The sequence below is a fragment of the Rhinatrema bivittatum genome, chromosome 1 (genome assembly GCF_901001135.1).
Source record: "Rhinatrema bivittatum chromosome 1, aRhiBiv1.1, whole genome shotgun sequence".
In the NCBI taxonomy this organism is placed as follows: Eukaryota; Metazoa; Chordata; class Amphibia; order Gymnophiona; family Rhinatrematidae; genus Rhinatrema; species Rhinatrema bivittatum.
In genome coordinates, this window is record NC_042615.1 from 139,860,547 (window position 1) to 139,872,745 (window position 12,199).

General features: G+C 42.3%; 1 long non-coding RNA gene across 1 annotated transcript in view; it reads right to left on the bottom strand.

The window, feature by feature from the left end:
• Nucleotides 1-1,937: 1,937 nt before the first annotated feature.
• Nucleotides 1,938-12,199, bottom strand: part of LOC115080114 — a 37,290-nt gene continuing 27,028 nt past the window's right edge. Inside the window, exons 3-5 of the long non-coding RNA XR_003853520.1 lie at nt 3,547-3,636; nt 2,627-2,678; nt 1,938-2,496 (exon numbers count right to left, since the gene is read on the bottom strand). This is a non-coding gene — a long non-coding RNA (uncharacterized LOC115080114). The remainder of the gene's footprint in view (nt 2,497-2,626; nt 2,679-3,546; nt 3,637-12,199) is intronic.

A 12,199-nucleotide genomic window follows, 5' to 3' on the forward strand; every position in this document is an offset into this window, starting at 1 on the left:
CATCCGGACTTGAATCTGGACTCGTACCACCCCAGAGCAAAGAATAAAGCACCCAACTTTGGGAGTGGTTACATACCTTTTAACCAGTTGGCAATCTACATTAGGATAGGACACAGAATACACAGAGCTGTGGCAGTGTTATGAAAACACTTTAGAAAAGCCTGCTGTCTTGAGAAAACGTACACATTAGTGGCCTTAAGTCATGTTTGTGTTCTGTGGAATGTTACATATTTTCCTGTCCTGTCTATAAGAAGATGCTCCACTGGACACAATGCTCTAAAAAATATAGTTTGGTTGATTCTGTTTCCTGGTGCCACAGAGGAGTGTAGAGAGACTTATAGCAAGGAATGAGGAACTCTGAGCGCTTCTACATTTCGCACAATGTGGGTGTTCCTCCTCTCCCTGCAGTATCAACTCATGTTCTTCCTTTGAAACTAAAATGTATTCTAAATTGACCCATATGTTGAAAAGCACATCATGCAAGCATTAAAATGACTCACCTACATTTTGTAATCCTTATTATCTGCTAATGCTAATCCCTTCCTAGTAACATTATTAGGTTTCTTCCTCAGCTATATATCACTGTGAATATTATACTTGAAAGGAATCTTTAGTATCCAGCAGGTTCAGCCTACTAAAGATTGTGCTCTGAAGGTTGCCCATTGCTTTCACTGCCACTAAATTTTCAGCATTAGTTGGAACTCCCCTGTCCGCCCCCCCCCCCCCCCACCAGTACAACTGATATTTCAAATTATACCATGATTTGCACCAAGCACACCTTTCAGTTTTGCCCCATGTACATTTAGGGTTGAATTTCCAAAGCCATTTATGTGCATAAAACATGGGTATATGCACATAAATGGTAGGGATGTGCAGGCAAAATGTTTTCGTTGAAACGTTGATACGTTGAAGGTGAGGGTCGATTCCGTTCAATATGGAAGTATGGAGAAATCCATAAGTTGTGGATCTGTCCATATGTTTCCCGGTTCCCTAAATACAAATTTAAACCCCCCACCCTCCTTAATCCCCCCCCCCAAGACTTACCAAAACTCCCTGGTGGTCCAGCGGGAAGTCAGGAAGCCATCCCTGCACTCCTTTGCGATTTCCTCACGGCGCCGATAGCCTGTGTCACAGGGGCTGCCCGTGCCATTGGTCAGCCCCTGTCACATGGTCACGGCGCCATCTTGTGCTTCTACCACGTGACAGGTAGGTCATGTGGCAGGAGGTTGCTCCGGGACCCCCGCTGGACCCAACCGGAACTTTTGGCCAGCTTGGGGGGGCCTCCTGACCCCCCCAAGCTGGCCAAAAGTTCCGGTTGGGTCCAACGGGGGTCCGGGAGTGGAGGCGCGGAGGAGCACGTGATGTCGGCGTGACGTCGGCGTCACGTGCTCAGCTTGGGGGGGTCAGGAGGCCCCCCCAAGCTGGCCAAAAGTTCCGGTTCGGTCCAGCGGGGGTCCCGGAGCGACCTCCTGCCACATGACCTACCTGTCACGTGGTAGAAGCACAAGATGGCGCCGTGACCATGTGACAGGGGCTGACCAATGGCACGGGCAGCCCCTGTGACACAGGCTATCGGCACCATGAGGAAATCGCAAAGGAGTGCAGGGATGGCTTCCTGACTCCCCGCTGGACCACCAGGGAGTTTTGGTAAGTCTTGGGGGGGTCAGGAGGGTGGGGGGTTTAAGTGTTTATTTAGGTTCAACATATTCAACATAGCTATGTTGAATAAGTTGGAAGTCGCGATGCGTTGCGCATCAAACTTTTTTTTTCTCTTTTAAAAATATAAGTTGCGTTTTACATATGCGTTCAAAACGAATGCACACCCCTAATAAATGGCTTCTTATAAATTTGTAAATGAAATGCTAATGGATATTACATTTTCCATAAAACTTCCTTATTTGACGTTTTATTTTATCTTTAAAAAAAACCCAATTAAGTTCAAAAATTTTAATTTAGAACAATTATAGCATTATAATCATTCCATCATTTTAGAACTATGCAACCGTAGGGGAATTATCAAGCTTCATATAACACCATAATCAGTACAACATCTTATAACATACAACCATCCCACAGTACAAAACTTGCATTACATTAATACATCTTTTATAACCTTACAAAATGATGCACCTTTTTATAGTTGTGCAGCCATCCGATCTTCAGTTCGTCCTAATACATTTTTGCAGATAATATATCTTTTTATAACTATGCAACTGTCCTCACTCAGTTCATCTTCTTACAGCCATCTGACATAGCCTAAATAGCCTTTTTCAAGGAACTCATACAGCCCATTGGTTTCATAACTACTCAAATATCCATTTTATCTTCTTATGAGGTCTACCCAGTAACACAACAGCTGAAGACAGATCGTCAGAAATTTTACTGCCCGCTGGCACTATAAATACCATCCTCAAAGGCTCACAGTTCATGTCTTATGAAGCCGAAACCGCCAAAACCTTCTCACCCGCTCCACCTTTCCCGACAGTCCATCATTCACTGTTGAAATATAAGCAGCAAGATAAATCAAGCATGCATTTTCTTCCAAAGTATTGCAACCTTCATGATTTACATGTGACAGCACTTCTAGTAATGTATGCACTCATTATTTCATAGCCAACCTGAATACCTCTTGCCAGTACTTTCTTGTCTGTCTGTCTTGGTACATCACCACATATACCCTAGAGGAGAGGAGGATATGGTAGAAAGATCCAAGTACTTCAGAAGTAAAAATAATGTATCATAAACAAGCATTTGGCAGTGGAAAAAAAGTTCTAGAGTATTAGGTCATTGGAAGGACAATTATCAAAGGTTATTACATGGATAAATATGTTTACCTGCATACAATCACTTTTTGAAAAGTACTCTTCCCCCGCATATGAGAAAACTTTTCTAGAAATCTTAACTAGGGTTGTCAATCTATCCTTACAGGAAGCTGTGGTTCCCAGTTTTTTTAAACAGGCATTGGTCCCGCTTCTATTAAAAAAGGGAAACTTACCAGCTGAGGTGATTTCTACTGTAGTTAAGGCCTGTTTCCAACCTTCCTTCTTGGCAAAACTAGTGGAAAATATTATTTTATCTCAGTTGACTGATTTTATTACTGAATATAATAGTATGAGTCCTCATGAAGGGGGATACCATGCCAAACATAAATATGTGACTGTCTATTGCTGATTACATACTGTGTCAGTTAGGTAAGGGTCAGATGAGGCTTTTGATAGTGTAAATCATCCTATCTTATTGGAAAGGTTGCATACCTTTGGGTGGGTGATAATATTCTCTTGGTTTAGATCACTGGATGCAGGTTTGAACTGGTCACTATCATTTATTCTAGAAGAATACATCTTTGCAGTTCCACAGGATTCCATTCTCTTTTTTGTTATTCAATCTCTGTTTAAGACCAGATTGTACCACTTTGTCATCTTATGACATAGTATACATGATATATGCAGACGACATGCAGTTATTTTTTCCAGTAAATGCTTGTCTCCCTTCCACTGTTGATTCTTTGCTGAACTGTTACTTCCACCCTTTTTTTATTTCTGTTACCTGGGGCTTAATTTCAGGCATTCTGACACCTTGTTTCCTGGATCCAATGAAGTAGAGCAGAGCTGGCGGTCTAAATCAGTTGTGGTTCCCCTGAAGAAATGCAATGTGAAAAGTGTTTTCACATATACAGTAAATGTGCAAGAGACAAAGTGTGTGTGTTGGGGGGGGGGGGGGGGGAAGAGAGAGAGAGTTCACACCCAGCCCCTACCACATTCCCTCCTTCTCTCCCCAACCTACCCCTGCTCCACAGTTCCACTTTCTACAAATGAAGTCATAGAGAGAGAGAAAAAGAGAGACTCTCTCTCTCTCCCCCTATATATATATATATATATATATATATAACATTTTTTTGGAATGGTAATCAAACCATGAGCCAAAATTTTAATCCACTTAATGTCTTTCCTCATATGACCATGCAATATGTGACATGCAAAATTCCGTGCAAACATTATAACTGAAAAAGAGACTTGCTTCTTTTGTTGTCTTTAGTGTTGCAGGGTGAGTAGCTGCATCAATGGGACCCAGGTGTTGATATGTGGTTGTTAGCCTGGTAATTATGCCTTTGTATAATTGCCCCAATCTGTACTGAATGAAGAATTGGCACTAAGAACAGATTCCTCCTCAGTTATGTCAATCTGAATAGAAGCTGTGGTTACTGCTCTCGTGCTTTCTAATGAATCAGACACCCTTCATAAGGTGGGGGATATGTATTCTGACCAGACATGGTCATTTCAGGCTTCACACACAGAATCCTTCTATACATCACATTCATGCTTTGTACAAACTTAAAAATTACTTCTAATCTGTTTGGTTCAAAATTGCCATTATCTCATTATTGGAAGCTTTCCAAGGAACCAGCTATCTGACATTGAATACTGCTGCAGTTACATCTGTATGAAATCCATCTGTAGAGACTGTTGTGGAAGTCTTCATGTTAACAATAGACTGGTGCCCATTAGCAGGAGCAGTGAACTGTTAATCATTAACTTGGTTTGCTCCTTCATCAGAGACTCATGCCTTTCCTGTATCAGTAAAGTTTTCTGATCCATCCTATCAGTTGCTGGGTCAGAGAGTTCCTTTGCAGGTACATATAGTCATTGAGTGCAAATGGGCTGATTAGATACAGGACTAGGCATCTGTGAGGACGACATGAATTCCTAAGTGGCAGGTGTTTCAGGTGTGCTGGCATCCAGTTAGTACAGATGTGCATTTGTTTTGAAACTGAAAATGGCTTTCCATGAAATTACTTGAAAATTTGGGGATATTTTTGTTTTGTTAAAATAAAAGTCTCCCTGAGGCCCTCCAACCTCCATCCTGCCCACAAAGAATGCTGTAGGACACGGCCGAGCCCAGCCTGGGCTTTCCTTCCGAATCTCCTCCCAGCCCCCAATTGTTTGGGGGAAGGGGACATCCACAGAACCCACTTACCCTCTTCTGTAATGTCTACCAGATGAAATGGAAATGCACAATCTTCCTACCCTGCCTCCCAATGCTTTAAAAATGGTACTACAAAAACAACGCACAAACTGGTTTTAGAGGGATATAAATATCACAAATACACAAAAACCGATATCACCTCAGATCATTACTATATTAATTTTCCTAACATTTTTCAAACAGGAAAAAATCTCTCAACATTGAAAAATCTATCGAATGAAATTGTTTATCCACCAACAAGGCAAAAGAAAATTTTTAGGGGAAGAAGAGGAAAGTTTCATACAATTTCATATCATCGCATCCAGCAATGTATGGCATTTTTAATCATAAACCGACCTCCTCCAACCCGTGAATATTTTTTCTATTATTATTATTGAAAATTGTTTTGGTGCTTCTTGAAAAAGAGAAGGTTAAAAAAAGCCCAATTGTTGGTGGAAATAACTTCAAGGAAAAGTTTTAAGTCATTTTTCACTAAATTTAATCACGTTAAAAATAGAAAAAATATTCACGGGTTGGAGGAGGTCGGTTTATGATTAAAAATGCCATACATTGCTGGATGCGATGATATGAAATTGTATGAAACCTTCCTCTTCTTCCCCTAAAAGTTTTCTTTTGCCTTGTTGGTGGATAAACAATTTCATTGGATAGATTTCTCAATGTTGAGAGATTTTTTCCTGTTTGAAAAATGTTAGGAAAATTAATATAGTAATGATCTGAGGTGATATCGGTTTTTGTGTATTATTAAAAATGGTACTGGCAGCCCTGAGGCCTGCAGCAAATTGATGTTACTTCAGCACAGGCCTCAGGGCCAATCGGTGCCAGTTTTAAAGCACTAGGAAGCACTGGCAGACCTCACAGAAGGGACTAAGTGGGGACAGAATGGTCTCTGACCCCATAAACTTTGGGGGGAGGGGATATTGGAGGGGTTTAGAGGGCCCAGGAAGGCTATGGCTGGGCTCAGTCCTGGCCTCATGGCTTTCTTGGAGAGTGGAAGAGGGTTGAAGGGCTTTGGGGAGGCTCATTTCTTTGGGGGGGAGAAATTGGTTTTAGTTGTTTTGGTTTATTAATATTTATTTCTGTTCAGGAAAACAAACTGAACTGAAACAAACATTAAATAAAATAAAAAATAAAAAAATACCTTGCAGCAAAAATCTTGGATCTGCACATTCATACCAGTTAGTTGATGAAAGATGGTGGCATGGCAATACTCTCATTCATTGAGGATTCTAGCTTCCAGTAAATGAGATGAAATATATATAGATAATTGTAAATTTTATATGGGCATATGGAAAGTACATGTCTGTTTCATATGCCATATATGTCTGACCATTCTACTATTAAGCTGAGGTGATTAGTAAATTCATAACACCACAAGTAACAATGTAATCATTATTAACATCTTCTGTAATTATTCATACAGTCTCATCATCATCATCATATATTTATGTCATGTTTTCCAACCGATGAGTTCAAAACATTTTACAGCAAAATTTAGCATTACAGTTCAGTCAGTATATATTACAAGATAATAGGCTTCAGTTAGGTATTATAAATAGAAAGTACAGACACACTACTATAACATTCTAAAATTAAATTCATATACAAATTTTCAAAGTTCACAAAAACCAATAAAATATGTAAAAATAGCAGACACATCAAATAACATCCAATAATAATTCAAACTATTAAGGATAAAAAAAATGTTTCAGTTTTCAATACCTGGGAACTTGATTTCCAGTCATTCTGAAATTGGCCTGGATTAGTGGGGGAGTGGGAGCTACACACAGACTTTGACCACTCTCTCATATACACATACTTTCTAACTCACATATATTAATTCTCACATACACACATACCACACTCAATTGGCCACGTTGGAAACAAGATACTGGGCTTGATGGACCCTTGGTCTGATCCATCATGGCAATTTCTTATGTTCTTATTCTCACTTTCTCTCATATGCGCACCCTCACACACAAGCTCTTTCACATTCTCACATACTGTCTCTCATGCACACACATGGTATCACATACACAAGATTGTTCATACTCTCACATGCTCTCTCTCTATCACACCCACACACACACATGCGCACTCACATTCACAAACTCGCTGAATTCACACACTCTCTCACATGCTCATACACACACACATAAGCTCTTTCACACTCATGCTTACATCTCACATGCTCTCAAGTATGCTCACACTCTCACCTGCTATCACACACACATTCACAGTAACTCACTCACCCGCTCCTCTTTCTTTTCACTCACCCTTTCTTGTCCCTTCCTTCTCATTCAACCCCCTTTGCTTTCCATCTCTTCCCTCTTACACACTCATTTACCTCCTCTCTCTTCTACCTCCCTTCTCCTTCCCCCTTTTACCTTCCATCCCCTCTCTCTCTTACACCTTCCCCTCTCATGCCATTCCCTCCCACTCATATCCCCACTTTTTATTCCCTTCTCTTACTTCCACCCACAGGGTCTCTTCTTTTGTTCTGCCCTTGGGGTGTGGGAACCCCCATGGTCGTGTCATATTCCAGTGCTGGCTTTCTTCCCACAGGGCCTAGGGCCTAGGGCCTAGGGCCTAGGGCCTAGGGCCTGCCCCCCCCCCCCCCCCCCCCACGGGTACGTTATAAACCTGCACCGCTGCTGCCTCTGTCTTCCTGCTTGAAAGACATGCAAGTTATAAATTTGTACCACCACTGCCACTGTTTTCCTCCTGCTCCCAGGGGCTGGGAGACCACAAGCACATCAGAAATTCTCAATGCTGCCATTTTGTCCGCGGGACAGGGTATCCCCGTGAGTACGTCATAAATATGCATTGCTTGTGTGTTTCTTCTGTGGGCATTTTCTAACTGGATACAGGGTAAAGTAGCTGCAGTACAGGTATTTTGAGGGGGCACTTTTTGCTGCTTCAAATTTTGCCATCTGAGGCAGCCACCTCACCCTGCCTAACGATGGAACTGATCCTGTTCACAATACAAGGCTCCAGCATAGCATAAGCTCATGGGGGTAGGGTTCCCAGATTATGGTATCCTGCCACTTAGTCAAACTTATAGGGATTTAGCATAATTTGGGCTGCTGTGGCTCTGTATGAGTTTATATGAAGGCTGTGTTTCTGTGATGTCATGCCCTAAACCAGGGCAGGTACCAGTACTCGATGGAATTTGTTGCCAGACGATGTGGTTAGTGCAATTAGTGTAGCTGAGTTTAAAAAAGGTTTGAATAAGTTCTTGGAGGAGAAGTCCATTACCTGCTATTAATTAAGTTGACTTAGAAAATGGCCTCTGCTATTACTGCCATCAGTAGCATGGGATCTTAAGAACAGACCAAGGGACCATCAAGCCCAGCATCCTGTTTCCAACAGTGGCCAATCCAGGCCATAAGAACTTGGCAAGTACCCAAAAACTAAGTCTATCCCATGCTACTGATGCTAGTAATAGGAATGGCTATTTTCTAAGTCAGCTTAATTAATAGCAGGTAATGGATTTCTCCTCCAAGAACTTATCCAATGCTTTTTTAAACCCAGCTACACTAACTGCACTAACCACATCCCCTGGCAACAAATTCCAGAGCTTAATTGTGCATTGAGTGAAAAAGAATTTTCTCTGATTAGTTTTAAAGGTGCAACATGCTAACTTCATGGAGTTCCCCCTAGTCCTTCTATTATCTGAAAGAGTAAACAACTGATTCACCCGTTCTAGACCTCTCATGATTTTAAAGACCTCTATCATATCTCCCCTCAGCCGTCTCTTCTCCAAGCTGAATAGTGTTTGGGTATTTACCAAATCTCCAAATCTTCTTAATGTTTGGGTATTTGCCAGGGTCTTGTAGCCTGGTTTGGCCACTGATGGAAGCAGGATGCCTGGCTTGATGGATCCTTGGTCTGACCCTGTATGGCAATTTCTTATGTTCTTATGATACTAGGTCTCCTTCCAGTCATCTAGACTCACCGTCAGTTTAGGGGGTCTACTTCTCTCTGTTTTACCTCTTCCATCTTTTTTTAGGTCTTCCACATCAGTGCACTACAGGGTATATCTCCATGTAGCAAAGACTTGATCCTCATTCTTTGTCATTTCTTGCAGGGATGTACATTCATTTAAAAAGAAATGCAAAACATGATGAATAAGGCTAATTCATTTCATTTGGGGGGGGGGGCCCTGAAATGAATCAGGGCCCCCGAATGAACCTTATTCACACATTTCATTTTAAACTAGGCCATGGCCTAAGCCTGAGCGCTACTCCAGGGTCTCGGCAGAGGCACGAGCTGATTCTGGGGCCTTGACTGAGACCCCCAAAATTATAAAAAAACCAAAAAGTTACCTTATCCGTCGGGTATCCGATGAAAGCCAGGTCTCAATGCCAGGGCCTAAGCCTAGACCCAGGCCCGATGCCAAGACCTAAAACAGAGGCCAGGTCCTGACGCCAGGCCTCGACCTGAACCCAGTCCAATGTGTGACCCGACTCAGAGGCCCGGACCCAGGCCCGATGCTGTGACCCGACCCAGAGGCCAGGTCCGGATGCCGGGGTCTAGGCCCAGACCCAGGACCGACACCTGGGCCAGGTCTCAAAGCCTGGGCCTTGGCCCAGAGTCAGACCCAGGCCTTGGAGCCTCTTCTTGGTCCTCTTCATTCTTTGGCACTTGCAAGCCAAATGATGCCGTCTGCTTGGGTCATGCCGGAATTATCCCTAATCTCTAGCACTAAAGACTTTTCTCTGACAGATGCATTATGGGTGACATCAAGCTTGCAGAAGGTTGCAAAATGTTTTTCTGTTGTCTTCTTCAGTCAAATGTGCTGCATCCTATTACTTATCATTTCTATAGTGCTATTAGATGTTCGCAGGATTTTTTCTTCTATTGCATAAATTCCTGGGATAGTGCTATGCTTTGATGCTGGTTTTTAAAATATGTCATGCTAGACTTGCGCTAGTGCAAGCTGGTGCTCTCTAGAACTTTTGCCCATGAATAGTGCCGTCTCATTAGTTTAGTGATGGGTAATAGATCCTACTGGCACATAATAAACCTAATGTAGCCCGATACAAAATAGCACCAGCACTGGGCTTCACTATCTTCCATGAACATTTTATACCAGGCTCAAAGTCTCATATTTATACATCTCACTATCAACAAGGCTAAACAAACTGGGCAAAGTCACAAAAACAAAATTAGAAAAACACTTGATATGAGCTTCAGTTTTAGAAATAAAAAAAACCTTCCCTGAATTAGTCTGCCATAAAACTCTAGTTTTAGTCACAGAAGGGAATGCAATGTAAAGCCAGAAAAAAAATCCATGATTGAACAGTAGCAACAACAAATATAAAACAGGAACCAAAAAGCTGACCTTGCTATTATTAATTATTAGCTTAAAGCAATGACATGGGAAAAATGGAATGAAGAGGAACCAAGGCAGAACAGGTTGAGAAGTATCTGCCTTTATAATTTAACAAAGAAGGTCTAGTAACTTGTTTCAGCAGTAAAGAATAATAAACTCTTTGTTGGTTAAAGTACAGACATGAATAGGAATTAAGGAGCCAATTCAATCTCCTGTGTCATAGTACATCCTTCTCATATGAAAAAGGAAATACTGTGAGGGACTGTGGGCAGTGCATATCTCCTGCCAGCAGGCACCCTCAGTGGGCCATGTGCAATTCTGTCTAGTCCCCTAAACTCTATGGATTAGAGGTCCTGCTGGCAGCTATTTTCTTCCGGCACTTCCACAGTTAAAAGCTTGCCTCATAGTGAGCACCTTGCCTCAGCTTGGGTGATAATTAGCCTTCGGTCGTGGCCCTACGTCTGTTCATATCTGAATCTTGTGTGGCAGGCCCTCCTGGTCTGGCCATCAGATGTCAGTGTCCCTGATTTATAACACTCTAGTAAGAAGCCATCCATACTCCTCAGTCTCTCCTACCTGGAGGATCTGGATTGGATGGTTGAATAATATTTAGCCCAGCCATTTTAGAACACTTTGGGATCAGTTTGAGGAAGCAGTTGATGAGTAAAGATGTATGTTTTACACTCTGGTGAAGCCTCCCAGCTTCATCCGAATGGAGTTTCTGTTAGAAGTGATACTCATCGTGCAGTTCCTGCTAGAGGGTCCTTCATCTATTAATTTACAGAGAGATATATTTTTAAGTCAGATATCCTTTAGGATCAAAAGAGTTCTCACCAGGGGACAAAAGACCTGTGAGCCTACTCTAAACCCTAGGTGGGCAAGCACCAGTGATGGATCCTGTTGCAATGACAGTAAAGGCAGAAGATGTATCCGGTTTAACCTTTGAAGTACTGGTATGTTTTGGACTTGAGCAGAGTGGGGAGATTTTTGGATTCCCCTTCCTAACTGAGATTGCAGTGCTAAGAACTTGTCTGATCCCACTAATTTTTCCCCCAAGAGAAGTCCCCCAAAATATTATTAAATAAAGGATGGAAGAACAAGAGCAGGAGACCCTAACCGGATCTCCACACACCAACACCAAGGGACCAGGATGGGCTGGGTGTCTGAGGAAGAAGATGAACAAAGGTAGGATTTTCGCAGTAAAGTTGGGGTCCTCTCCACTAGGATTCCAGCACAGCTTCTGGGAGAGTTTGGACAATTAAAATCACCATGGGCTCTACACAGAGGTCTGATAAAAGGACACCGACCTTCAGAGAAAAAACATAATGTAGCATAATTCAGTTGTAAATTCACACTTCTGGACAATGGACTTTAATTTATGATTACCAATCAGTAAACTATTATTTTAACACTCAGACTTGGTTCTATCTGAGTCATTACAGTCTGCTTCGGGCAGGCGTAACTTGTACAACAAGAGGTAGGGGGGTTTTAGATAGGGCTGGGGGTGTGGGGGGACGCGGAAGGAAAGTTTCCTCCAAGGCAGGCTGTGTGGCTCAGCGCGTGCAGGCTGCCGATTTTGGGCAGCCTAGCACGCGCCAACCCCGGATTTTAATGGATACGCGCAGCTACGCGCGTATCTATTAAAATCCCGCGTACTCTTGTTTGCACCTGGTGCGCGAACAAAAGTATGCGTGGGCGCAGATTTATAAAATCTACCCCACAATGTACAAGGATGTAGAAGAAGTAACTGCGATATTTGCAACAAAATGGTGCTTGTTTCCATGTTCGAGTATCAGAGGGGAAAGGGGCATACCAGAGAAGACTGTACATTCAATTTATGCCTCTGATATCACCATAGTGTGTGTGGCATTCGACCAATAA